This window comes from Balaenoptera acutorostrata, chromosome 5, assembly GCF_949987535.1.
Source record: "Balaenoptera acutorostrata chromosome 5, mBalAcu1.1, whole genome shotgun sequence".
In the NCBI taxonomy this organism is placed as follows: Eukaryota; Metazoa; Chordata; class Mammalia; order Artiodactyla; family Balaenopteridae; genus Balaenoptera; species Balaenoptera acutorostrata.
This window is the reverse complement of record NC_080068.1, coordinates 85,960,194-85,987,898: the sequence shown is the minus strand read 5'-3', so window position 1 is coordinate 85,987,898 and position 27,705 is coordinate 85,960,194. Positions and strand designations below refer to the sequence as shown.

At 35.8% G+C, this 27,705-nt stretch overlaps 1 pseudogene; it reads left to right on the top strand.

Annotated features, from left to right (window-relative positions):
• The first annotated feature begins 12,099 nt into the window (after nucleotides 1–12,099).
• The window catches only part of LOC103007672 (UBX domain-containing protein 6-like), a 50,152-nt pseudogene continuing 34,546 nt past the window's right edge, over nucleotides 12,100–27,705 (top strand).

Here is a 27,705-nt window from a genome sequence, read left to right as displayed (position 1 = left end):
AATTACAAAGCAGAAATATTTTACACCATCCCTGTCCTAAAAATGAGAGTTTTACATTACTGTATTTTATCTTTTTAGCTGTAATTCTAGCAGAAACTATGGCCTCTGCTGAGTACGGCCTTTGAATTCACCCAGGTTCAGCTGGATTCAATCCTTGTAACCCGGAAGAAAGTAGCACTTCAAATAAATAAAAGAAACTAAATTTTCACTTAAACTCACCAGTGTGCACAGAAGCCACTTTTCCCCCTGTTAAGCAAAAATTTCTATGAGTTGACAGGTATATCACCCAGAGCCTCAGATACTTCAAAGACTGAGCTCACAACTTATAGGACCTTTGAAAAATCTTTATGTTTGAGTATCAGAACATCTGATTTCATTAATGTCTGGTCATATCATTTAATGTAAATATCTTGGAGTGTCTGTTCCACTGCTGAAAACAACAAAATTATAAATTATAAAAAATTAAAGCTGAACTATGGAATATATATATGATTTGTCATTCATTTTTAAAATAAACGTAAAAAGAAATTTTGGATAAGAGAAAAACTAAAAGAAAATATAAAAAGTAATATTTAAATGCTTGATTTCACATTATTTCATACAAAATTAAGTTTATATCTAATTTATTAATACACAGACAGTAAGATATTGAAAAGTTGAAGAGCCTATGCAAAAAAACTATCTCTAATAGCTGCTCGTTAGAATTATCTGGGAAACTTCTAGAGCCATTCTATTGCTTCTAATAGACATTCTATTCTGAAGCTTCTGATAGACATTCTATTGATGTCTGGGCTTTACCTTCACAGACTCTGATTTGATTGGTCTCAGTGGTCTGGGTATCTGTGGATTTTAAAAAATTCCAGGTCAAACAGTAGAAAGTTTTAGTTATGCAAGAAGAATAAGTTCTGGGGATCTAATATGCAGCATAGTGACTGTTAACAATACTGTACTATATACAAAAAATCTGCTCAGAATAGGTCTTAAGTGTTCTCACAACAACAACAAGAAAAAAAAGGAAATAAAATGGTAACTATGTGAGGTGATAGGTATGTTAATTAGCTTGACTGTGGTGATCATTTCACAATGTATGCAAATATCAAAGCATCAGGTTGTATACATCAAATATATAAAATTCCTGTTTGTCAATTGAACCTCAATAAAGCTTGAAAAAAGGAAGTGAAAACCTCCCAGGTGATTCTAATTTATAGTCAGTGTTGAGAACTATGGTTTAGAAATAAGACCAACTAAAGCAAAGCAAATTATTCTAATAACCATTCTTTACAAATGATGTCACATTTCTATTTAATAGACTTACCATGCTGTGTTTTTTGACTGGAAACTTCCATAACATGTATACTGGTTGCTTCATTTAATTTTAATGTTATTACTATTATACTGATTATAAAATTATTTCAGTTTACAAAGAAGGAAAAAAAAGAATGAATATATTAGATGAATTCCTAATATATTTGGGTATACATGGAGCAAAATATTTTTTCCAATTTTTATATTTATTTAAATTGATCTTCTAAACTTTGTGTGTACTATATTAACATTTTCTTTATCAAATATAAAAATAATAAACAAGAACTGAAATTTGCAAATATAATCAATAAACAATAGTCAATCAAAACTTTATTTATTATTAAGCATAACTGTAATGAGAAATGCCAATTTCCCCCTTGAACTGAGTAATTTAACTGTGAAAATAAACTACATTTACTGGATAACCACAAAGTTCCTACTTCACTCTGTACTATGAAATGCTACCAAAAGGGAGTGTAGTTTTAGATAACAGTCCTTGAAGCTAAGAGGCAAAAAGTACTTTTATAACTTGTGTATTTTTTTTGCCAATTACATTTTCAGTTCATTTTCATTCCTAATAGTTGTGGTATTCTGAATATGAAGACTGAATGCCTGTTACTTGAATATATTTAGCTCAGTATCTTATTATGGCGCATTTTACATTGAAATATCTTGATAATTAAAGTTTTATGGAAAATTTCTTAAATTTATTAACTACATTATCACTTTATGTACATTTTAATTTACAATCTGGATTAGTAGCTTGTACTACTGTCATTAAGAAAAATAGAAAAAAAATAGTAGAAATTATAGACAGTATGAGTTGGTGTAAGCATTTTTGTTAGCCCTGAAGCAGTTCTGATAGTTTTATTGTCTTAATCAACTTAGTCAACTCTGTTTATTGCTCTTTGGAGGTGGCAGTTTTGAACACATGCTGGGATGTTGGTTCACTGCTGCCAAATTAAAAATGATAATTCTTATGCATGAAATAACTGTATGGACTAATGATCAAATATCTTTATAATGTAGGCCAATGTTGCAGTAGGTGGCCAAACAATTATACACCATAACAGAATATATTCCTAGAGTAAAGAAAATAAGTAAATAAATAGAGACACTCATGATATAATCAAAGCAAAGACATTAGGAAGAGAGAAAAAAATATGTACATATGTTTTTCTATATGTATCAACAATTATACACACCAAAGATTTAATATTGTATTATAAATATTTAAATAAAACTGTTGCAAGAAGGGGGACACCTTCCAGGACCCGAGAGTGGGCTCTTGTCTAACACTCGGAAATGAACTGTCCGAGGAGACACATGTGCTGACAAAGCAAGAAACTTTATTGGGAAGGGGCACCCGGGAGGAGAGTAGGAGGGTAAGGGAAACCAGGAGGACCGCTCTGCCATGTGGCTCCGAGTCTCGGGTTTTATGGTGATGGGATTAGTTTCCGGGTTGTCTCTGGCCAATCATTCTGACTCAGGGGCGTTTCTGGTGGCAGTGCAAATGCTCAGCCAAGATGGATTCTAGTGAGGAGGATTCTGGGAGGTTGGTAGGACATGTGGACTGGCGTCTCCTCTCTCCTTTTGACCTTTCCTGTATTCTTCTGGTTGCTGGTGGCTTGTTAGTTCCATGTTCCTTACCAGGATCTCGTGTCGTAAAATAACTCACGCAAATTGTTACTGCCTTTGCCTCACCAGGGGGAGTGGTTTTGGTCAGTGTTTCCCCTAACAACTTCCCCCTGAGAGACTTCATAATCAAGATACTTCTTGGTTGGGCTTCCCTGGTGGCGCAGCGGTTAAGAATCCACCTGCCAATGTAGGGAACACGGGTTTGAGCCCTGGTCCGGGAAGATCCCACATGCCACGGAGCAACTAAGCCCATGCGCCACCACTACTGAGCCTGTGCTCTAGAGCTGGTGAGCCACAACTACTGAAGCCTGAGTGCCTAGAACGAGTAGAACGAAGAGTAACCCCTGCTCGCTGCAACTAGAGAAAGCCCACATGCAGCAATGAAGACCCAACGTAGCCAAAAATAAAATAAATTTACATATTAAAAAAAAAAGATACTTCTTGGAAATTGAGGCAGAGGTCTCTTTCTTCCGTAACTACTTCCTGCTGAGAGTGGGTGTGGTCCTGCCTCATAGAGTAGAAGTCTCTCTCCACTTGATCAAAATTTGGGGTGAGGGCTGCAAGATGTGCGACTTTCAGCAATACAAGGACTTGTCTGAAATCACACCCATAGTGTCACCTAGTTATTTCCTTGGATGACTGAACCATACCTACTCCATTTTGACTTTTAATTTTAATTTTCTCCTTAATAGCCAAAGCAGATGTCACCATTAATGATGTTAGTATTTCTCTAGGTATGAGAAGATGCAAGAGTTTGGGATCATAAAATCTTCTCCTGAAAATATCTCACTATCTGAAGGCCTGTTCTACCGGGTTTTCTCAGAGCACAGAGTGCCTCATTCCTGATCTCCACCCTTAATCTCTTTCAGGCGGTGTTGAAGGTCAGTGGCAGCAGTGACCATTGACTTAATACTTGCAGAGGCGGATGGCAATTTTCAGTTGGCAGAGCCCCTTCAGGGTCATGAATTTGACCATGGTTTGGGGGGTATTTCATGACCATTTCATCCCACGGTGCTAGGAATGCTTATTCCCAGGTCTGGCAAAGATTTCACTGACAGGCCACTCAATATGCTGCTATTATTGGACTAGGCCTTACGAGTAGGCAAAATGTCTCTGGATCACCTGTCTAATCTAGTCTCTTATGGTCCAGGAAAATATTCCCTCTTGTTGTTTCTTCCCATATCTAGACTTACACTATTACCATCATTGATCTTATATGGAACTGTATATCATCATTTTATCAGAGGCTCAGTCACACATTTGGTAATGCAAGAAACAATAATTTTGTAAAACAGGCAATATAAAAGAACAATATAGCTAGCAGATTAATAAGGTCATAAGCAAGAATATAAGTCAAGAACTTCCATTAGGTGCAGCCTAGTATATCCCACATTGTCTGACTTAGTGTGCTCTGTACCAATCCTTATCTTTAAGGGAAATTATATATTGGCATTTTCCATAACGCACCCAGCCCACTTTCCTAGTGTTACTAGACTGACTATCCTTAGTGTGATTTACTTGTTCCCAACATAGAGACGCCTTTAAACTTAAATTACCACAGCCTGGTGTTAACTACATAAATCCATCCCATGATTGTGGGAGGTCTTGTTCCTTGGCTAAAACTTTGCTTGTTGCTCTGAATGAGCTTGAGTAATTGAAGAAAACTCATATTTATGGGCAGGGTCAGAGCAGGCATTATTAATTGTCCAGGTGAGGGGATTCCACTTAGTAATATCAATAGTTACCTGAACATGACTATAATTTTTCTTTTAAAGTAAATTTCCTCAGGGCCAACCAATTAGAGCCTTGGAGTGGAGAAATTCACCAAGGTAACCCAGAAGTACTAGACACAGGTAACTGGCCGCAAAACCAACAACTGGATTGATTTTAAAACTAGCATAGCATCGTGCTCATGACAGGAAAATATTTGATTCATATGCAAGGGTCCAAGAAGTCAAGAAAACATTATAAATGATCATATGAGTCAGGTAGAGGATCTTGGGCAAACTGTCTACTTCTGATGTTGTCTTCTTCTCATCCTAGTGTGAGTGTAGTTTCTCCTCTGAACGTTGTTTTAAGGTGAGTTTGAGGTCAGCCGTCCTCTCTACAGGCCAGTCCAGTGCAGGGGCCTTTGTGAGTGGAAATTAATCCAAGAGTCAATTCCCTTCAGTTTCACTGTGCATGAGCTAGTTAAAAGTACCTGATAAGGGTCCTTTGGTCCAAGTTGGAGATAGTTTTTTTAAATTATGTCTTTTCTAGTATGCATAATCCCCTGGTTGTAGGTCATGGGGCATCTGATCTTCATCCAAAGATAGATTACTGAAATAATCTTCAGAAACAAACTTAGAGTGTCCTTCAATTAACTTTTACATTAATATAACATAACAACAAAGAACTATCTGGGAGGTGAGTCTTAGTAAATACAGATCTCTGTTAACAAAACTGGGTTTTAATATTCTTTGAAACATAATCTTTTTCTCTCTAAAATTACCCTCTGTTCTACCAAAAGTAACAAAATTAAGACTAATTTGTTTGCAAAATAAGTCTGGGATCAATAATTGGCCTGATGATTTATATAACTGTAATTGATCATATAGACGTTTTACTCGCTGAAACTCTGGACTTTTAAAAGACCTCTCAGGGTTAGGAAAGTCACACCAAGTGCTTCTCACAGATTCTTGCCTAACAGATGTAGGTGAATTCCTCCGTTTCGATATCTCCAAAATACCTTGGGATTTCTGTACCTGCTAGTGTGGTAGCCTTCCTAATTTATCTGGCAAAGCTCCTGGGAACCTAAGAGTTTCCAATCTCTGGAGGGAACAGATAGAGAGAAAAAGATAAATGCTTCAATTCTGCTTACAAAAGTATAATTTACCAAATTTCTGTAAGTCACAATGAGTTTGAGGGGAAGGTTTCCACATACCTGGAAAAAACAGATTTAAACCGGTAATTTTTCAGATAGAAATCATAAAAATTATAACATATTCACCAGTTCACTCAGTCCTATGTAACTAATCCTTTTTGTTAACACCTTTATGAAACCATCAGTTTTTTCATTAGAAATCTTCAATTTCTTACCCAGTTCAGCATTATGGTCTGAACGTCAGAAACTTGTATTTACTCTAAAGTCCTTTCTATAAATTTTCTTGAAGAAGAAGCATTTTTGCAAAGGCATTAGAGTGAAACTGTAACTGTCTATAATGACAAAAGACTTAAGAAGGCACATTTAAATCTGATTACAATGAAACTGACAAAGAAACTTTGTTACTGCTGTGACATACAACACTTTAAGATAATAACTAGAATTATGACTGATAACATTTTACCAGGACATATCGGAATTTCAGGAATTCCATATAGTTTCTAGGATATCTATATTAGTAACATTTACCATACAAGATAACCTAAGAAAATTTATTACTCATTTGACAATACTTCCCATGTAATTTAACATACCAAGTGAACTTAATTAGTTTAATATTTTTCTTTGAGATGTTTCAGGGGCTTTTTGAAGCATCCCAAAGTTAGCTAGAGGTCAAAAGGACTTCATTATAATTTGATTTAGGAAGTTTTGTGAAAAAAATATCAAAAATGGTTTCAAACACTCAGTCAGATAGGATGACAGGTCACTATGAAATAACAGTTATTCACTTAGCCAAAGTAACAATAACTATTTCAAAGGCAAATACAGAACAGATCACTTAAAAGGTAAAGAAACTTGAAATCTGTTATCAAACACAGTTCAACATTTTAAGAAATCTTGTCCTCCTAAGAGAGAGAAAAGCCAAATTCAAGTTTTGCAACCGCTTACCTTTAAAATTCCATTACTCAATTAAATTTATTTTAAACTTAGTCAATCCTGACCATGCACAGAACTCTTTTCTCAGGGTCCACTTTCCACAAACCTTTTTATCACTTTCTGTATCCATCACTTTATTTTTCCATCCATAAACAGCCATCTGTAAGTAAGACCTACTTCCTTTTCCCTTAATAAAATGCAATTCCATTCCTTACCTTCTTTACTAAAAATACACATCCTATTTTCCTTAAGCAACCATGAACTATCCTTTATATAAACACTCTGTAGATCAGTAAACATAAATCCAAATAATTTCTTGAAAAATGTGCTTTCTTATAGAAAATATCTCAGTGTGACACCAAACATATCTATTAATAGTTCTAAACCTTTCGTTTCTCTGTAAAAGGAAGCCAATGCTCAGTAATTAATGCTTCAGTATCTTATTTTATTCCTAAAAAGTTTACCCGAAGCTCTTATCTCATTTGCATTTTCCTTCCTTAGAAGTTTCTTCACATTGAGTTACTTTCCTTGCTGACAAATTTGCAGCAGATATAATAAGATCTTATTTAACTTCTATTAAACCTAGGTACAATAAAAGTATTATACTTAATGTTGATGACTCTAAAGACATCTATATTAATTAGATCAACAAACTTAAACGTTTATACCAGGTATCAATTTAATACTGAATATTTCCCAGTTCATTTAGCTTAATTCCTCTTGTATTTAGAATTGTTTGATTTGTAAGCACTTACTTTTCTTTAAGCCTGTTAAATAGAGCTCATTTACAAGTTAACCTCAGCAATATTATCCAAAGACAGAGAGACATAGACTGAGACATACATATATCTAGACAGACACAATGAGAGATTCAGCTTCATTTTATAAACTTAGTCATGAATCAGATATCACAATATAAAATTCACTAGTTTATAAACAACAGTTAGAATAAGTAAAATTTTTAAAGGCTTCTTCCCATTTTTTCTCAATCTCAGGAATTAGAGATGGCCTAGTTAAGATAAGTGTTCCTGAGAGCCCTGGTCTCAAGGCACAAGGAGAGAAAATCTAGTTCTCCTAGTAGGACTTGTTCCCTCAGAATCAGAATTGTGAAAAGACTTTTGATCAAGCTTGCTTTTACTAACTGTATATGCAAAAAGAACTGGTTTTCAAACCAGTTTTCAAGAGTTTTACCTAAACCAACTTTCTCTGGAGTCTAAACAATATGGTGACCACACAAGGTTATCCCATTTCACAAGGCAGAATGGCCATCACAAATCACAACACAGAACACAAAGTATAAAACACACACAGGCCTGGCCATTCTAATCAGACACTCCCTTAAATACAAGATTGCAGTCTCTCAGAAAACCTCCTACAGAGACACAGGACTTCAGATCTGAGTAATAACAAAGTAAATGCTAATATCTCACGTCTTCAAAGATTTCAAAGGGAGGAAAGGAGGCCAGGTTGAAAGAAGAGCGGAAGGAGAGGGGACAAAACGGGTGGCCTTACAGATGTCTCTTACCACCTGCAGATGCCCAGGACTTTTCCCTGGGCTTCCAGGAAGGGAGGAAGGGAACTCGGTCCTACCAGAAACCAGACAGCATATACCAGACCAAAACCAGAATTTGAGTTCTCTGCTCACTGGAGGTGATCAGGCTCCTACCCTCAGATCAGGCTGAGGCCCTTCAACCAGACTCCTGCATCCAGGACCAGGACAGAAAGGAGGGGTTGTATAGTGTCCTCCTCCTCGTGAGTGTGAGCTGGCTTTATTGACTGACTTTTAATTAATAGAATTTGGCTGAAAGGATGGGATGTCAATTATGAGATCATATAATAAAAAGACTGGCTTCCCTTTTAGGGGCTCTCTCCTGCTCTCTTGCCCGTTTACTTCATGGCCATCCACCTGCCATTTTATAAGCAGCTGGTCAGATGATTGAACCTGGAAGCAGAATCTAGCTGAGAGAACTCGAGATACCTTCAACCTCAGCCAATAGCTTAACTGCAGATTCTTGAGAGATCAGAGACAGAACCACCCAGCTAAGCTGCACCCAGATTCCTGACCAACAGAAACTATGAAGTATCAAATGGTCATTTTTTTTTTTTAAGAATAAGATCAGGGTGATTTTTATGCAGCCATAGATAACTAATACAGATTTTGGTACCTAGAATTGGGATGCTCCCCTAATCTCTATGTAGAAGTGGCATTGGAACCAGGCAGTGGATATTGAGGGAGTTTTGTGAAGGCTTACAGGGCATCAAACACACTGCTTATAGAATTTAAGATGTTGAAGAGCCTGTGGATGAGTAGGGAAAATATTACTAAAAACTGAAGAAAAGGCAATCATTGTTATAGTGGGAGAAATTTAATAAACACTGTCATTTGCACTTATGCAGAAAGCAGAACTTGTGCCTAATGATCTAGACAATCTACTTAAGGAAATTTCAAAGCCCATTGTGGTAGGTGCTGTTTGGTTTATTCTTATTATTTAGGGTAAACTGTGAAAGGAAAGAAATAAGTTGAGAGAAGACTGCTAAAAAAAGAATCTAGAACTTGATGGTTTTGAAAAAAAAAAAAAAAGTGCTAAAATTCAGTGCTAAAATTTAAAAAAGTCTCCAGCAAAGATCAAATCCAGGGCACTACGAGGAAAATATGGTATAAAGCTGAAGCTAGAGGTGTGACTGTAAAATCTTTTATTAGGATCTCAGAAAGATCAAAGGTGGTGCCTCAGAGTACTGTTCAGTCACATAAAAGGCCCTTTAAAGAGATTAATGGTGTACTACAAAGATACTCTCAATCAAACAATAGGGACTCTATGAATTCTAAAGGGGTTGCCCTTCAGCCTCTCAACAGGAATCAAAAGTAGAGATAGACTTCTATCTAAGAGATTTGTCTAATAGAGTGAACCCCAAGAAGATTTATAAAAGACCCACAAAGTCCTTTAAACACTTATTTATATACAGAAACATCACCACCCAGTTGAACTGAAAAAAAGGCATTTGGGACCCCCAAAACTTCTACAGTCAGAATGCAGGGTGGGAAAACTACTCAGCAACAAATGCATCTTTTTATGAGAAAGGAAAAATGGCTCTGAGAGCAGAACCAATAACTCAGAAAGCAGGGTGAGCTCGGAAGCCAATCTTCACTCAATCCAGCCTGGAGATAAACAGAGCTCTCCTGTTGTTGGACTACAGCCTCGTAAGATACTCTGAGCAAGAGGCACCTAGTCAAGTCACACTGGATTTCTGAACCACAAAAACCAAGATAATAAAAGTGTGTTGTTATAAGTGGTTAAGTTTTGGAGTGATAAATTATTGGTAGAGATGGGGAGAGATGGACATTTAGCAATACATTTGTGTAGTTATGAGCTTATAGGGGAAGCAAGAGTATTGTTGGTCAGATTGGCCTTGGTTAAGAGATGTGGTATTTGTTTCCTGAGATGAGAGGAATGTAGACTATTATTAATTTTGAGGTTGACTTTGAGATTATACTTTGTTGATTATCTATATTTTCTTGAGAAAATAGGAGATAAAGCCCTTCTGCTTAAACAATGAATTTGACATTGAGTAAAAGAAATTTGAAGGGAATTTGGGAATGATCAAACTACGGACAAGAGAAAGAATTGTCAGGAAGTGCTAATGGCAAGACAGAAATTAGGGCTAATATATTTGCATTGCAGGATGAGTAGGATAGAGGCATCAGGATGAATGATTTAGATACAGTTTCAGAGAGAAAAGGTGATTTACTTGACCTATAGTCTGAGTAGAAAACTCAAGAAGAAGAGGGGGCAAAATATTGCCAAACAAATATTGAAGTGGTGAATCATGGGACTTACTGTAGAAAAGAAAATGCATAAAACCAAAAGGTCTCAGTAGACTACAAGAAAATGGTATGACCTAATATCTGACCTATTTGGATTCAGAGCATTAAAAAAAAGAGAATATGACTGAAAAATGCAATTTGGAAGTTCAAGTGTTTCGAGTTTGAGGTACATGGTCTAGCCATAACAGTGCATGATTATGAAGAGAGGAAGCACACTTCACTGAAGCAGTGTTACACAAGGCATAGATTTTTTTTTGCGTTAAGGCAGGGATGATTAGAGATTAGAGAGATATGCCAAAATTCTATGGAGGGATGACCAATCCCAGAGTTTAAAAAAATATGTAGATTAATAAATTGAGGGTATTTTATCTTTCCTGTTAATTTACAGAGAAGAAGTATACTCCTAGGACAATAATTCTAAGTATGAATAAAAAATAATGAGGCTGTCAGGATGCTAAAATATCCACATTTCATAATACTCCCCGGGCCTGAAGAAAAAATAATAAAATAATTTTGTGTCACACATGATAGTGGTTTGTTATAAAAAAACAAAAAGTATCTCTATTCTGTATCTTTTCTTATTCTAGTATACTTTGAAAAATTGTTTGACATATTTTGTCATAAAAGCAATAGAGATATAGAATTGGAAAATTTTAAAAATTGCAAAATGAAGAATTTACATACAACAGTATCACCTATTATCTCCTCATTCACAGATAAAATTATCTTGAAATTATGAAATATTTTCTTTTAGCCTTTTATTCATTCACAAACTTAAACCCAGAAGTGCACATATATATACAAATTGTTATTATATCTATAAATGCAATTTGATATCCTTCTTTAAATGATCATAGTACTGACATTTAAAATATTAAATTAATGATTTAATTAAATTATATCACTGATATTTTCCTACAGTTTAGACACTTCTTTTAATAATTTCTAAATATGTTATCATACAGGCTTATCCTAATTTACTTAACTATTTTCTTATTTTAACAGAAATATAGATGTTTCTATTTTTTTTTAATTGAGGGTAAAGTAATGAACGTCCTAAATCACACATCTTTAGGTGCAGTACTATCCTTTTAGGTTAAATAGTGGAAATGTGTTAGATTTTAGGATACAATTTTTTTAAGACTGAAGATAAGATATATGCTGCCAAATTGGTGTTATAAAAGTTTTTTTCTTAATAAAATTTGTACAATCTTCAGCTTTGTAATAGTGAAGCTTTTTTTCCCAACTTGACATGACCCTCATTGAGTATTAGAGTATATACAGAAGCTGTGTTATCTGGTACCGTAATGATCAGTGGTTTTCAGTTATATAGAACAAAAAACAGTTAAAATGGGAATCATAGGTAAATAAATTGAGTTTGTTATATCATATTTGGAAATACAATATACCAGTTGTCTTCATGTCTAATTCTGGGGCTTGACTTCTTCAAGGCAGGCTGTTGGAAACGGAAGATAAGTGTGAACAATAGGAACCCTACAAGCATATACAGGAACTCACCTAAGGATTGGAGGCCATGTCAGTTCTCACTAAGTTTAACTTTGACGATGTGGGTGTCCTTCAGGAGAAGCTGGCATCCTTCATCTTGGAGCTAACCCCACACTTGACCCAAGAGTCAGAATCTGAAGGAGGATCAAAGAACATCTGGGGCAGCTGTAGGGTCAGCAGCAACCCCATGCTGACAAGGTAAGTCGTCAAATGACTGACAATGTGAGTCAGCTATAAAAGTACCTGATGACACTGACCCAAACTTCTGAGCACAAAAAACCAATATGGCTGCTGCTTTACTTCAATCCTCTAAACCTAGTGCACAAATGTCTCTTGTGGGCTACCTTAACCAGAAACATACCAGAAAGGGAACTCTGGGGAACCAAGTACAGCCTGGCACTCTGCTGACACTTTACAAAGCCACCACATAAAATCAAGGTCTTTTCTTTGAGATTATTACTATGTTCTTAACATCATTACTTTCTTGAATAAAGCACATCTTCTTTGACTTCCAATTCTGATGTAAGGGAAGTGAGTACTTAAGAACCCTTTAAAAATAATTTGAATGCAGAATCTTGTTAGACTTTTATATATGCATATATATGTATACACATATATATATATATATATATATATCCCCAAATTTTATTTATTTTGTGTCTCCTCCCAAAATGACAGCAATGATTTTTTTTTTAATTTGACATCATTAGGTTACATAAAATTACTTAATTTTATTTTCAGAGAAACAACAATGGTGTTTCTTTTTCATTCACATTTTATAAGCATGTCTGATTGTTAAATAAATGAACCAATTATAAGAAAATGTGCCACCAGTTTAAACAGATTTGGGAACAATAGAATGTTGTTAAGCACACGACTCTTTTGGTGGGAGGAGAAGTTCATGACCATAATTGAGAGAAACCTACTAATCACTAATTTTCAGACTGCCTTGTGCAACCACGGTCAATATATTTTATGGATGAAAAGGGGACATCCTAGCGTGCTGTGCCTGTTAAACAGAGATCTGTCAAGAAAACAACTCCAAATTTATACCAACTTCCATAACATATATGCAGACCTTTTTCTAAAAAATACATATGCATATTTAGACATACATATATAAATACACACAGATATATGCATGTAGATAGATACATAGATATATTTCATAGAAAATTAAAAAGGCCCTGGACTGTATCCATAACTATTTGCAGTAGTATGCTGGAGCTGTCTCATACTGGCTTACAAAAGCCAACTGTGTGCATCTTTTCCCAAATCCCCATAAGTCACATCATGTTGGTAGCTTGAAATAAGGCATAGTGGAAATATATACACTATGAAATTGACAAACACTATAAATAGGGGTTTGGGGGGTGGTCATTGCAGGGGATATCTCTGAAGTTTATGTATGATCTATAATTGATCTTATTTTATAATTGTAATTGGCTAAGGCTTCTTTTCCCCTTGATGTTATAAATATAATGGTATGCCTTATGATCAGCAGTGTCATTTGTTTGATGTCTTCTATGCAAAGTGACACATGTAGTGTACGGTTAATCACTATATTTTTGCTGAATTTTTATTTTGTTTCCAGTTTTTCACAATTACCGATGATGCTATAAATGATATATCATTAGTACACATTTCTTTTATAGCCTCCACCCGGGGACCCACCGATAATGCACAGATGGTTGCAGCAGCTGCCATAGTCGACTTGAGCATAAGTAACTCAGGGCCCCGGGACCCCAACACAGGATTCCATTCAGAGCCAGGCGAGAAAGGAACTTAGAGCTGAAGGAACTCTGAATGGGAGGCTGGAGGCCCCAGGCACCAAGGTGCTTGAGCCCAAAGAATCCTCTACCCATGGCTGTGCCTGGAGTGTACTTCACCCGCCCACTCACAGGGGTCACTGTGAGGAAGGACCAGAGGGATGCCCACATCAAATGGATCATTCTCTCTCCACTTTTTCACCGACCCAGTAATTGTGCAACAGGGTGAAGCTGGGTATGGACACCATCGCCAATACCTGGACAATATCCTTCTGCATCCAGAGGAGAAGTACCGGGAGATCAAGCTATAGAACAAGGTGTTTCAGGAGCGCATTTACAGCCTGGAAGGGACCCACAAGTTTTTGAGGCCGGCGGCTTCCAGAAGGCGATGCTTCCAGCTTCCAATCAAGAGCGCCCTGAAGAGTTCTGTGTGCTGAGCAAGGCCGCCCTGTTCCATCCCCGGAGAGTGGAGAGGCACCAGGACCAGCTGCTGCGCCCAGAGCCGGTGTGGGGCACCTGACCCACAGCACCGGATATTCGCCCCTGGCCTCCCAGTTCCACCTGCCGGGTCTTCTTCAACCTCACAGCAGAGAAGGTCAGGCCAGAGCAGAGGCTCAGGTTTGAGGCTAAGGAGGGGCTGAGCGTGGTGTCCACCAAGGCAGTGCAGAAGGAGGAGCTAGAGAGATGCGAAATACACCTACACTCTGCTATGAGTCAGCTCCCCAGACCGCTGCCTCCTCCAGTGGACCTTCTAAGCTCGCGGCACATCAGAGAGCTCACAGTACATCAGAGAGCTCACGGTACTGCGTGAATTCATCCTGGAGGCCTTGCAGAGCGACTGGCTGCATTGGAGCTGCTGGCTTCCGGATCACACAGGTTATCGGAGGACGGGAACCTGGCCTTGAAAGAGTGAGGGCTGATGCCCTCAGCCCTCCTGACTTTCATGTGGGGGTGGCCTTTCTAGAGGACATCAAGTCCGTGGGGGCTGAGCAGAACTCCTGTATCCTTAAACCTGAGCTCCTGTCGGCCATGGAGAAAATCTCTTGGAATAAAAGCAGGGCTGGCTTGACCAGAAAAAAAAAAAAAAAAAAAATATATATATATATATATATATATATATATATATATATATATTTATTTATTTATTTATTTATTCATTATGAGACCATAACTGAAGGATAGATTTAAGTAAGTAGACAGATTGAAAGAAGTAGAATTAGTAGTTCAAGGGCATTTCTATTTTAAATCTTGTCAGATAATGCCAGTTTTACAGTCTCAAAAAAAGATTATCAGGCGCTATTGCAACAGTGGGTATTAACATCATATTTAATTTCCACACAAAACTTTATTGTTTTACTGAATATTTATTTCTTTCTATAGTAAGCACTGAAATAGATTGTTGAACAAGGAAGAATCAAGTTTACCTTATTTTAGGCAGTGGTGGACAGCATACAAACTAAATAAATAAGAATATATATTGTGTACAAAAAGAAAAGAACTAAAATAAGGTCTTAGAATTTAGAGTGAGTTAGTGGCTAACTTAAATTGGTGGGCTCCTAGGAAGGAGCCAATGAAGCAAAGATCAGAGGAGGAATATTTTTGGTCTGAAATCACTGAGACAGTATCCATGTTAAATATGTGATAAGAAGGCCAGTGTGTCTGAAACATAGTGGAAAAGTGGGAGAATAATATAGTGCAACATGAGATCAGAAAGGTAAATATGAACAAGATCAGGATAATGAGTTTGAATTTTATTCTAAGAGTAGGAAAGCCGTTGGAAATGTTTTATACAAAGTATAATATAGGCATTTAAGTTATCACCCTGGCCGCTAAGCAAAGAAAAGGTAATAGGAAATCAAAAGTGGAAAAAAAGAAAATCCAATTAAAAAGTATATTAGCTTGGGCTGCCATAACAAAATGCTGTAGACTGGGTGGCTTAAACAACAGAGATTTATTTCTCAAAGTTCTAGGGGCTGGGAAATGCAAGATCAGTTGCCAGCATAGTCCGGTTCTGGTGAGAGCTCTCTCTGGCTTGCAGACAGCCCTCTTCTGGCTGTTTCTTCATCTGGCTGAGAGACGAGAGAGAGAGAAACCTCTCTGGTGTCTCTTCTTGTAAGGGCACTAATCCCATTATGAGGGTTCCACCCTCATGATACCATCTAAACCAAATTATCTCCCAAAGACCTCATCACTAAATATCATTACATTAAGGGTTAGGGCTTCAAAATATGACTGGGACAGGATAAGCGTGGGAGTGGAGTGAGGGGACCAAACAGAATTCAGTCCCATAGCATTGAAAACAATTGAAAGAGTTTGGGTGAGAACAGATGGTGACTCAGACCAAGATCATATGAAAGGCAGAGAGAAGTAGGAATCTCTCTGAAAGTGGATCTATTCTATTGGTAAATTTAAGAAGAGTCACTAATGCTAGAGTTAAAAAGAGACTGTGATGTAAGGGAATTAAATTATTCAAACATAGCTCCAAGATGTTTGGCTTGAGTGATGGAAAGTGGTGCCATTTACGAATATGGAAGACACGGTAAGAGCAGATTTAGAGAATTATCAATATTTCCGCTATGGCCAAGTTACCTTTAAGCTACTGAAAGGGGTGAAAATTGCAATATCAAGTAAGTAGTTGAATTTATGAGTTTATATTTTTCTGGAAAAGCTGAGATTGGAGATACAGTCTGAGGAAACAGCATATAGATAGCATTTAATATTGGGCAATTGGATAGAATCACTAAGGAAATGTATAGATAAGTAGAATGTTCAAGACTGAGCCAAGATCAAATAATAATATTCAGAAGTTGAGCAGATGACTAAGTACCAAAAACAGATATTAAGGGAGCCTGATAGAGAAAGAGAAAGAGAAAAATAAGGAGTCAGGAAGCCAAGAGAAGGAAGTATTTTAAAGGATGAAGCTGGGGTCCACAGCCTTGACAGTTTAAATGGAGTGCTGTCAGTGGAAGACTTCTGGAATAAATCATAAATCGAATATGGGGTGGGGAAATGAGGATGCCGAATATGGACAACTATTTAAATAATTTCAGCTAGGAAGTAGAGTGGAAAAAAATAGGGTCATAGCTGAAGGGAAACATAAGGCCAGAAGATATTTTCATCTTAATTGGAGATTCTAGTACATATTTGTATGCTGATGGAAATTATGGCATGGAGGGGGAGAAATCAAGAATACATGAGAGAGAATAATCGGAGGGCATAAACTGAGAAGGCAAAAATAGATTTGATCAAGAGCTCAGGCCAAACAGATGTTGTTGACAGGATCAGGGACACAAATCTGTAGTAAAATAGCTGAAAGCAGAGGATATATATATATAGATGAAGGTAAGTTGGTATATTGGGTGTGAGGATGATGAGAGGTTTCCCAAAGGATATTCATATAGTACCTTTTCATAATTGCAGAGAGTTTCATTGTACAGCACTAATCTGCACAATTTTTACCATCTTAAAATTACAGAAATATATTCTTCTTTTTCCAGAAATGTACATTTTACATATTTTTCTATTTTAAATCTGAAAAATAATTTTTATACTTGGTGTACATTAAATATCTAACTTGATTTTTTTCCCCAATAATTAGCCAGTTATCTTTAAGACGTGTTAAAACTGCTTCTTTTCCCCACTACATTAAAATTCAATGTTATCATATACAATGCCACTTTGTGGTAAAATCCCAAAGGCAGACCCAGCACAGGACAGAAACATGGCATTCCCTTGAATCATGCCTTATTTCTTTGGCAGTTCAGATGAGGATCCAAGTCTGAATCAGAGTACAGAGTATGGGTTTAACCTGAAATGCAGATGGGACAACCTAGAATATAAATAATCTTGGGCAAAGTTGTACATATTAACCCAGATTTCAGCCGGGGTATCACTGTCAAAAACAATCATGATACAATCGATTTGAATATTATTCCATAGCACAAACATTATCTTATTTGCTTTCTATAACTTCACTTGGGACTTTTAGAGTTAGGTGCTGGGTAACATCCATCTTCATAGTTACCTCCTGCCTATGACATGCTGTCCTATTATGTTTTCATTCTCTGTTCAGCCTCATTTGTTTCCTTCTTATTTTTTTATTCTTATACATATTTTTAAAAATTCCCTTATAGTGATGCAATCAGGAATACCATATCCTTCTCATACACTGTCTCTAAGGATCAAAAAGAAAAGGTTGTTTGTGAAGGGAGGAGGAGGACACAGTACTTTGCACCTCAGCCAAATACAAATATTTTACAATATGGGGAACTTTCTATCACCCCATAGTGGTGTTTGGATATATGGTCTCTTCTTTCACATTTCATCCCAAACATGTCCACTCCTAAGAAGTAAGCCCTCCCCCAACCAAATTCTCCCATTTTTGTATGCAGAGATAATTCCTTGCTGTTTCTAATGGGGTTTTTCTTATATATCACCTAGTAATTTTATTTTTTTCTTTCAATATCTGTGTTTAATCCATTGTTGCTTTTAACAGTCTTGACCAAAGGTAAAAAATGAGTAATGAGGAAAGTATGGCAAGACTCTACCTTCGATTTTGTGTGTAAGAGATCGATTGCACAATAAAGAACTGAATGAAAAATCAGCAACAGGAAAGAACAGAATATGAAGACAAGAAATATTTTCTGTGTTCTCAGAAAACAGCCTTGTGGAATGCTACACATGTTTATTTTATTTCTAGCTATGCTGCATTTATTTACAACAAAATATCACAGAAAGCAAAACCAAAATCTCCTTCAGAATTGAAACAGGTATACATAGCATGTTTTAAATTAAATTGCTGACTTTGGAGAGGAAGAGTCCCTTTTATTAGATCATGTTTCCCCAAAAGAAACAAAAGGAGAGGACTTGAATTGAGGTGGTTAATTTCAGTGATGTCCCAGGGAGCAGAGATGAGGAATCTGCAGGAGAAATACAAAGCAGCATAAAGGTACATTATATAAGTGGCTGATCTATTGATTCCTTAAACTAAAAGTAGAAAATTAATAGAATATCCAATTGCAATATAATCTGGAAGAGGAAAAATATGCCTTAGATATCTCTAAATCAAAAACTTTAACTATAACCTGGGAAAATCCTACTGAGGGAAAAGTTTAATCAAAAAATTCTCTAATTCTCTCATGCCAAAAGTGAATAACTCAAGCTCTTGGAAGGTGATAACACAAGGTTCAAACAAAATCTTCTGAATCTATAAGTATTTTGGAAGTATAATGAACATTCAGTTTTAGAGTTAATAAGTTTACTTGACTACTTTATATGCATATTGAAGATTCATTTTTCCCAGTTTATCCTTTAGATGGAAATGCAAAGAAACCATTTTAGAATTTAATGTCAAGGGAAAATCTCTAATGACTATGGTAAGTTCCTTGTCATCCTCTTATAAAACAAAGAATGTTGCCCACCATCCAGTTCTACAAGAATCAAGTCATTAGCCATTACAGTTGCTGACATGTCGACTTAAAAAATACTCACAACCTAAAAGATGAGAGTTATGTTTTATTTGGCTGGAATCTTTAGGACTTCAAGCCTGGGAGGCAGCATCTCAAGTAACCCTGAGAGACCCGCTCTGAGGAGGCAAGGGGGGAGCCCGGTTATATAGCAGTTTTGCAATAAAGGACAGGTAGTCATAACATCAAAAGATTATTGTTAAATAAAGAAAACCAGATATGTCAAGTTAAGGAATTTAGCGCCTTTCTATATATGGGAAGATGCAAGAGTCTGGGCTCACTGAAATCATTCCTTTGATATGCACCTCAGCTATCTGGGGCCATATCCTGTGTTTTCACTTCCTGAGTTTCCTCAAGGCTCACCATCAGGAGTGGCTGCAGTCTGATAGCCGGTAGATGGCAAGTATTCTTTCCTTCCTGAGTTACCTCAGGGCTCACAGGCTCATGGTGGAGGGCTGCAATCCTTTGTTTACTGATGACTGTGACACCCTTTGTTCACTGATATGGCAAGCAATATTCCATTTATCACATACAACATACCCTGAAGGAATACAGGGTGAAGATCAGGATGAGGCACTCTGTGCTCTGGGAAAACAGACAGAACAGGCCTTCAGATAGTTACATATTTTAGGAGAAATTTGAATGAACCTGAATTCTTGCATCCTCCCATACTTAGAAAAGCTCTAAAATCATTACTTGAGATATCTATTCCTCATTACCAGCAGTAACCTTCTACCAAGATGTATGCTTGATTACAAGTGCCTCTTTGCCAAAATCATACATATACTGATCTCCCCACCTCTCCCTCTCGCCAACTCTTTGGAACAGTTTCTCAGAGTTCTCTGAAAGGCTGTCTCCTGGGCTATCCTCCTCAGTAAGACACAATAAACTCAACCCACAGCTCTTACGTGGTGTGTTTTTTCCCAGGTCAACACTCAAATTTGTCTTCAAATTTCAAGTGTAACTCTCCCATTTGAAAATGATCACTTATGAAAGAATTAATAAATACCGCTCAAAAGATTTTCTTCTTACATGTCTCCTGGTCTAAATTTCCTCTGTTGAATTATTTTTAAATGGACTTTGAAAATAATAATAATCATTATTCTAATATGCCCTAGAAGGGATTTACCAACTTTTAGCTTCTATCTTCCACAAATACAGAGTGAAAGTGGTTTACATGTTGTTTTACATTTAAACACCTGGGCAAATGAATTCACATTTCTTATGTGTTATACAAAAACCATGAAATTGAATGCTTTAAGAAATTATTGTTTCTTTTAAAAAAAGATCAGTGCTATTTAGTATACTTTTGCATATATTAAATAGGCAAAGTTATAAGGTGTGGTTAATGATTTTATTCCTTAGTGTGGGAGATGACTTACAATTCTTTAACCACCCCCAACTCTCTCTCTCTCTGTCTCTCTCACATACACAGACACACACACACACAATGTTCAATGTGTATATTCGGTTTAGCTTAATTACTTCAAGCACAGTTATTATTTCATAGTCATGTATTTTTAGTGCCATTTTAAATGTGTATAGCAAAACAACATCTGTTTAATATCCTTATTTTAAACTTTATATAGATAGCTTAAAAATCTTAAACTAATCTGCACAAGATATTTTCAGAGTAACACTGGGCATGTATGACAGGTATTCAGCTGCTTTCATTTTCACACAAATGTGGGAATGGAAGCCTCAGGCAATGTGAATAGCAGCTCTTCAAACTTCAAAGTATCTGTGAAGGATTCTTGCTCTGCTCTTGCCATCATGAATTGGCCTATGCTTGGGGAGCAATTGAAATTAAATAGCCTCCGAATAGTAAAAAGTGAAAAGCTCTAGTTCTGAGTATGAACATACTCTATCACAGTAGTGGCAAAGGAGAAGTGTTGATAGAGCAAAATAACAGAACTGACAAGAGGGACATGACATTCTGTATTCAGAGTATATCTTTTCCAGACAACATTTAATTGTAAGCATATTTCTTCAGGTTTCCTACTCTTTTAGAATAAATACGTGCATGTGGTACATTTATAGGTATATAGGCATACACACATGCACATATGTAATAATCATTATGCACTATTACAAGATAAATGCATCCTTGGAAATCCTTTAAGTGTATTAAGCAATTGTTATACTTCCTAACTTCAGCACTCTAAAGAAATCCCCTAGAATTAGGCACGAAATTATATGATGCCTATTAAAAGTGCAATAAACTTTCACTTTTCTGAGATGACATACATCTATTAGCATGGATGATTAACATGTTTTTCATCCTCCAAATCATCTTTTTTTATTTTATCCTAAGTTATACACTTTTAATTTTATTTGGCTTAATCTGAATTATAGGGAAAAGTCAATCTGAAATTCAGAGTTAGCTGTTCACATTGAGAACCAAAAAACCACACACACACACACACACAGACACACGCAAACACACAGACAGGTCTTATTAGTCACATGACTTGATTATTAGCATAATTAGTACCATGATTGTCCTACTCCACTGTCTTCCTATATGACATTACTATTTTAGGGAACTCTTTACCAGGATAATAACTGATGCAAATAACTTAATTGTTAATTTAAGGAATTCCTGACAAGCCATTTAAGACTGCTCAACTTTTCAAGAGAGAGAATCAAATGACTGTTTGCACACCAAGATGCTCCAAAATCCTTGCCCCAAAACTTGCTATAACAATCTATTCCAAACTATTATATCATGATCCTTATCCAAAGCCAATCAAGCCCTTGGATTGAAAGACTCAGTTTAAGCCAAACCACCAAATGTCATAAACATGCAGACTCTGCACTTTCCACTCTAGGGTGCTACTAAGCCTCGGACAACGTTGTGCTCCCCTTCGCCACAGGAAGCCATAAACTCAGCTCTGCCTTGTCAAGAGTACAAGACGGAGCCAGCATGCAGCATCCAAGTGGCTGATGTATATTTAGGTAACTGCCAGGAAAAGACGGTTGTGAGGGGCCGAGGCAGGAGATACGCTCCTAGGTTCACAGTTATTCTCAACCATTTAAGAAAAAAATAGTTGATGTGATGCTCAACCCAGCATACATAGGATCCAATCTAATCTACCAATGAAGTATTTATATGACATAATCTATAGTGATGTAGCTTAGATTTTCTCTAAGATGCTATTGATCTTACGTTTTTTTTAAATATTGTAATCAAAATTTTCCTTGTATTCCTCTTAACTCTAACTTATTCCAAACACACGTATTCAAAATAAGGAAGAAGAAGGAGGAGGAAGAGGAGGGGGAGGGCAGGGGAGGGGAGAAGAGGAAGAGGAGGAGAAGAAAAGAAAGAAGAAACCTGTATCTGACTCTCTGTATAGGAAAAAGGAAAGTGTTAAAATAAGGGAATATACAAAACTAAGGTTTGGATTGCACTTTGGCACTCATTTGAAATCTGAGAGTCTTTCTGGGAAACAAAACTTTTTGAACAATGCTGGAAATCGTGGTTACCAGAAGAATCTTGAATTATTTGAGTGGGAAAGTTACTTCAAATGAAGATTTAAACTGTTTTCATATATAGTGATTATAATTTGTTACATATGATTTTGTTATTTTTGTGTGATTTCAATTGTTACAGTATTGTCTGTAAGATTTTTCTCTCTGTATCCACCCCCCATCCTCATCCCTGTATGTGTCCCTTTCCCTAGCCCTGAATCTCTCTGGGATAGACTGTGTTGTCTGAAAGAACTGGAACTGAATTGTGGAAATCTGATGAGTTGCATACAATGCTTAGTAAAGTATCTGGTACATAGTAATCATTCGATAACTACAGGCTGACATTACTGTCAGCTTTGCATTTGTTTATTTATAAGCAGGATTTTTTTTCCTCTTAAGCACTTCTCTATTTAATGTAAAATATTGGAAAACACAGAAATATATAATGAAAAGAATCAGTAATTATCCCACAATTCAGTATAAACATTTGGTAAACATTGTTAACATTTGGTATATTTCCCTCTTCTTTTAAATTAATCTTTCCAAATGTATATTTGTATATATTTACATGATTTTAAAATTTAAATATGTTGAATATAAATTTTTATATTCTGTCATAGTTCATATAATATTATTACATTAGAATTTTTATGCTCAACACTTTTTCAAAAGTATGATCTTATTGTTTATATAGTTTGTGAATGTTTATAAACTACTCATACTTATATATTTCTATCACATTCATCTTAAGATATAGTATATTTTTCACTTTATTAAATGTTATAGAATTATGTTAAAAGCATCACAGCCCTACTAAATGACCCTCTTTAGGCCAAAATTCTTACATAGTACTCTATTTTTTAGCAAATGTTAGTGTTGTGGGCTCTGAATTCATAGTGCCAGGGCTTGAATCTATCAATTATTAGCTATTTACTTTGAATTTTTAAACTTCCTGTTGCTCATGTTTTATCTAGAAAATAGGAAAAAAAACCTCACAAAAATATTGTGGAATTAAATAATATAATTCATTCAAAGTATTTACTGAATCACATAATTATTCAGTAAAATTCATCAATTTACCTCATAAGCAAATTAACTAATTAATAAAACAAAAAAATAATAAAATTTTGAAATGTATTCTTTGGTTAATAAAGTCATTAATTTTAGAATAAAATACATTTTAAAGTTTTATTTATATTTATCTATTTGCAACTTTTCTGAAACTTTCTATATGTATCCTCTGCTAACCATCCCCCATGTGCTATAACTGCTCTCTAAATTTTTTGGTAATTCGGCCATGACACCTTATTTGAAAACTGTCATTTTCTCTTTCTATTACTTCACTACTTCTCTATGTGTAACATGATATCAGTGAACATTCTCAAATTACTAAGAATATACTTAAAATTCAGCTTGGGTTCCTACGTCACAAATTTAGTTGGTAGTCACTGTAAGTGGAGAGGTTTATAAAATGGTTTCATTCATTCTGTTTCCAAAATAATCTCTACAGTTAAACAGAGAAGAGTATTAAAATACAGACAGGCGCGCACACACTCACACACAAACACACACACACACACATGCACCATCAGAGCTATTGAAATTCTCATAAGGTAGATAAATGCAGACAATCATGAGTAATGTAAAGTCACCATCTCTGGAGCAAAATGAGCATCAGATGTGAAGTCAGTTACCCCTAAGGAACAATGAAACTGTAGGTAGCCTCAAAAACTTAAATTAAATCACATTCTAATATGCAATATACTCTCTGAGAGAAATAATTAAAGAGGAATTAGCTTTTTCAGTCCTCTAGGATACCATTTATTATGTACTTGAATTAAACAAAAACATATTTATGGGATTATATATCTGTACACACATAGGTATGCGTGTAAGTGTGGATGTTTTAGTTTGCTATTATTGTTGGAACAAATTACCACAAATTTAGTGTTTTAAAAAACCCATAAATTTATTATTTCACAGTTTTATAAGTACAGCAGTAACCTTAATTTTGTCTACAAAGTCTCTTTTCCAGTGGAAGATATATTCACATGCATAACGTCTGGCAGTGAAGGTCATGGGAGACAAAATCTCACCTACCACAGCAGAAGAATCTTCACTTTTTATATACATTTTCAAAACATATTATTTGAAGTGTAAATTGTATGACAGGAAACATGCTAAGGATTTTACCTTAAATTATTTTATTTAATCCTCACAATGTGTTTGCTAAATAAGTATTACTAGAGACATTTCATAGATGAGGATGCATCTATTCCAACTGATTAACTAGCTTGTCCAGTAAAACAAAATGAGTTTAAGATCAGCCTGAATTTGAACCTAGAGCTACCTGACACTAAAACTCAGACTTCTAACTGCTCTGCTTTTTATTAGTGACAGCAAACAGACACTCACATGAAGATTCTTATAAGTTAGCTCAGGTCTAAATATGAAGTAATAAATCAATTGTTGAATTAACTTTTGAATATGTCAATAGATTTAACAATAAGTTATATGTGGGGTGCCATGATTACAATTACACACACACATACACACATTATTGTGGCAAGAAGGTTTTATTTTAGAAAAAAAATTACTATTTTCAAAGCAGCTATATCAATTCACCAATGAATTATTGCAATTAAATCTAATTTTTAAAGCTTTTACGAAGCACTCAAGCATTCTTTTTTTTTAAAAGGAATTCCTTTATTTTTATTTATTTTTATTTATTTTTTATTTATTTATTTTTGGCTGTGTTGGTTCTTCGTTTCTGTGCAAGGGCTTTCTCTAGTTGCGGCAAGCGGGGGCCACTCTTCATCGTGGTGCGCGGGCCTCTCACTATCGCGGCCTCTCTTATTGCGGAGTGCAGGCTCCAGACACGCAGGCTCAGTAGTTGTGGCTCACGGGCCCAGTTGCTCCACGGCATGTGGGATCTTCCCAGACCAGGGCTCGAACCCGTGTCCCCTGCATTGGCAGGCAGATTCTCAGCCACTGTGCCACCAGGGAAGCCCCTCAAGCATTCTTCTTGAACTTTATTTCTAAAGAAGAATAAAATTCAAAAAGAATCTTTATGGTTTTCTACTTTCTAAAATTTTTCTCATTCTCTCTACCTCTATTTTGTACCTCTATTTTTGCATCAGCACATGAAAACAGTAAATTTATTGTAGAAAATAGTACACTTATGTAACTTATGGAAACTGATCTCCTAATTCATATTTAGTGCAATTATTTATCTTCCTTATGTCTCCAGGAACAAATCATTCTCTAATCATCTAATATTGCCTATGCATTTTAGATAATATTCATGATTATAGAAGTTTGTGCATGGGCACAAGGAAAAGAGTTTTAAATAACTATTCTCCAGTAAATTATCATGCTATTGGTCTTATTTGATTTTACTCACTTTTATCGATGAAAGTGTCTGGGCAAATATATTATCAAGCTTGTCTACCTTTGCCCCACACTTCAAACATACAGTGTTCATATGCTATCAGTTACACATTTGCATCCTTTCAAAACACACAGCAGATGCTACAGCCTCATGTATCTGTGAATACAGTCAATGTCTGTCATTCTTGTTACTCACAAGACAATGTTATTGTTCAAGGGAGGCGGTAACATTGCTATTCCTTGGTTGTTATCTGTCTGGAAGTAAGCCACTCACGGAGAAGAATTACGTTGGATTCCACTTGCTTGTCAGCTTTGTCACATCTTTTTCCTCTGGCTATATACATTGTGATTATGTTTTCATCATCTTCTGCTGATTATATTACTGAGGGTCCTTTCTACAGTGACAGTTCCTGTTTGACATTAATTTTAATCAGATCTGAGTTTGGGAACAAATAACGACAATTTGGAGGACAGTACTATGCTTCTCACGATACACTTCTTATAAACCAGAAGTCCATTGTATAGTTCAGAATGACTCCAGATTGTATACTGTGTTTATTTTGGGGAGGTTACAAAATTTGCATGTGATTTTCAGTGAATTAGTGTTAGACAGATTTTATGAATGTATTTTTCCAATCAATTTTGGTATACACAGCTAACTTTTTGTCGGCTTGTTCTAGGTATACGATAGAGTACAATAATAGAGTCAGCTATATGAGAGGTCAGATTGCTGAACCTGGCATTCCCATCCTTTATGGTAATAATATTATATACTCCAGATTATCTAATTCTTAGATATTCTATCAAAATTTAAAGAGAAGATGTCAGAATTTTCCAGCTAGGAGCCTCTAAAAACCAAATCATTATTAGATGATTAGGGATTGACTCTGAATAAAGTAGAAATTATTTTAGAAAGTTTATATCATGTCATAATTTTTAAATATGGTGCTGAGTAGTTGCACTGCTATTTTATAGGCATGTAATATAAAGAGATGTTTTTATAATCTACATAAATCCTAAAATTACTATGTTCAAAAGTAATAAAAGAATGGCAGAAGGAAAAGGCCATTTCATGTGTCACTAAGCACCTATAATTCTTCTCCAGACATAGTACTAATGTCTGACTTTTTTACTTACTTATTTACTAACTTACTTGGCTTCTTTTCTTCATGACCCCCTCTTTCTCAAACTGTAGGTATATTAAGCAGTAGGGTTTCATAGAAAGATTACACCTTATCATCTTTGCCTCATAGCTGGATCCCTTTTTTAAACTGATACATTTTAGTGGATCTTATGGTTTAAAACTATTACAGTATTCTTTCTTGCTATTATATGCAAAGAGACCCTTAAGATTGGAAAACCTGAGACCTTAAAATTCTGCACTCTATTTCCTTTCAGTCTTTTCTAGCAAAGTGAATAATTGCCATGTGAGTTGATCTATTCCATGTAATAACTTGTTATCAGCAGTAAGACCAAACAATGCACACTAACATGTTGGCTTTCCCATCACCACCAGAGAGAGACAGTCTCAGTAGGTAC